The sequence below is a fragment of the Cornus florida genome, unplaced genomic scaffold (assembly GCF_030987335.1).
Source record: "Cornus florida cultivar Cherokee Brave unplaced genomic scaffold, ASM3098733v1 CherokeeBrave_3.0.0_Hap2_scaffold_91, whole genome shotgun sequence".
NCBI classification, from domain to species: Eukaryota; Viridiplantae; Streptophyta; class Magnoliopsida; order Cornales; family Cornaceae; genus Cornus; species Cornus florida.
Genome location: NW_026775925.1, coordinates 5,001 through 7,500, shown reverse-complemented (window position 1 = coordinate 7,500; position 2,500 = coordinate 5,001).

Sequence of the window (2,500 nt, the reverse complement as noted above, 5' to 3'; positions counted from 1 at the left end):
AGTTTGGGTTTGAAATTTTACGGGAACTTCCTAGAAGCCTAAGAAATGCTTTGCTCGAGACGGATTTCGATTTGGAGGTCCCCCGAGTTAATTTTGCCCATTACGACTCCTCGCCCGCATGCTCGTGCACACCGGCGTGCACGTGGGCATCGTATGCTAAAAAATGAAGTTTGGAGTTTGGGTTTGAAAATTTTATGGGAGCTTCCTACAAGACTAAGAAGTGCTTTGCTCGAGACGGATTTCGATTTAGATTTCCGCCGTGTTAATTTTGCCAATTACGGCTCCTCGCGCGCACGCTCAAGCACCCCGACGTGCACACCGGCGCGCACGTGGGCATCGTATGCTAAAAAATGAAGTTTGGAGTTTGGGTTTGAAAATTTTACGGGAACTTCCTAGAAGCCTAAGAAATGCTTTGCTCGAGACGGATTTCGATTTGGAGGTCCCCCGAGTTAATTTTGCCCATTACGACTCCTCGCCCGCACGCTCGTGCACCCCGGCGTGCACGTGGGCATCGTATGCTAAAAAATGAAGTTTGGAGTTTGGGTTCGGAAATTTTATGGGAGCTTCCTAGAAGCCTAAGAAATGCTTTGCTCGAGACGGATTTTGATTTGGAGATCCCACGAGTTAGTTTTTGCCCATTATGACTCCTCGCCCGCACGCTCAAGCACCCCGGCGTGCACGTGGGCATCGTATGCTAAAAAATGAAGTTTGGAGTTTGGGTTCGGAAATTTTATGGGAGCTTCCTAGAAGCCTAAGAAGTGTTTTGCTCGAGACGGATTTCGATTTGGAGGTCCCCCGAGTTAGTTTTGCCCATTATGACTCCTCCCCCGCACGCTCAAGCACCCCCGCGTGCACGGGGGCATTGTATGCTAAAAAATGAAGTTTGGAGTTTGGGTTTGGAAATTTTATGGGAGCTTCCTAGAAGCCTAAGAAGTGCTTTGCTCGAGACGGATTTCGATTTGGAGGTCCCCCGAGTTAATTTTGCCCATTATGACTCCTCGCCCGCACGCTTAAGCACCCCCGCGTGCACGTGGGCATTGTGTGCTAAAAAATGAAGTTTGGAGTTTGGGTTTGTAAATTTGATGGGAGCTTCCTAGAAGCCTAAGAAGTGCTTTGCTCGAGACGGATTTCGATTTGAAGGTCCCCCGTGTTAATTTTGCCCATTACGGCTCCTCGCCCGCACGCTCAAGCACCCCGGCGTGCACGTGGGCATTGTATGCTAAAAAATAAAGTTTGGAGTTTGGGTTTGGAAGTTTTATGGGAGCTTCCTAGAAGCTTAAGAAGTGTTTTGCTCGAGACGGATTTCGATTTGGAGGTCCCCCGAGTCAATGTTGCCCATTATGGCTCCTCTCCCGCATGCTCAAGCACCCCTGCGTGCACGTGGGCATTGTATGCTAAAAAATAAAGTTTGGAGTTTGGGTTTGGAAGTTTTATGGGAGCTTCCTAGAAGCTTAAGAAGTGTTTTGCTCGAGACGGATTTCGATTTGGAGGTCCCCCGAGTCAATGTTGCCCATTATGGCTCCTCGCCCGCACGCTCAAGCACCCCGGCGTGCACGTGGGCATTGTATGCTAAAAAATAAAGTTTGGAGTTTGGGTTTGGAAGTTTTATGGGAGCTTCCTAGAAGCTTAAGAAGTGTTTTGCTCGAGACGGATTTCGATTTGGAGGTCCCCCGAGTCAATGTTGCCCATTATGGCTCCTCTCCCGCATGCTCAAGCACCCCTGCGTGCACACCGGCGTGCACGTGGGCATTGTAGGCTAAAAAATGAAGTTTGGAGTTTGGGTTTGGAAATTTTATGGGAGCTTCCTTGAAGCCTAAGAAGTGTTTTGCTCGAAACGGAATTCGATTTGGAGGTCCCCCGAGTCAATTTTGCCCATTACGACTCCTCGCTCGCATGCAATATCTACTCCTGTCAGAGCTGTGGTTTTACTTAAGACTACTATAGGGGGGGGGGAGTTCTCAGCACCAAGAGCTGCAAGTAAGGCCATTGCTTGCTTTGCAGTCTCGATTGCTCTACTAGTGAATAGTAGATGTCTTGGTTAGCTTGGAACGAAAAAAAAAATTTTTTGGGGAAAAAAAAAAAAAAAAAGTTTTTGTGAAAAAAAATTTTTCGAAAAAAAAAAAAAAAAAAAAAAAATTTTTTGGATGCCTCGGTCTTCTATTTGTTTTGCTTGGGTAGATTAGGAAAAAAAAAAAAAAAAATTTTTTTGTTGGATGCCTCGGTCTTCATATTCTTTCTCGGCTATTTCGAAAAAAAAAAAAAAAAAATTCCGGGAAAGAGAAAAAAAAAATTATTTTTTGTTGGTTGCCTCGGTCTTCATGTTCTTTCTCTGGTATATGGGAAAGAAAAAAAAAAAAAAAAAATTTTGGATGCCTCGGTCTTCTTGTTCTCGGTTGGATTTATCGAAAAAAAAAAAAAAAAAAAAAAAAAAATTTTGATGCCTCGGTCTTCTTGTTCTTGCTTTGGTATATCGGAGAAAAAAAAAAAAAATTTTTTTGGA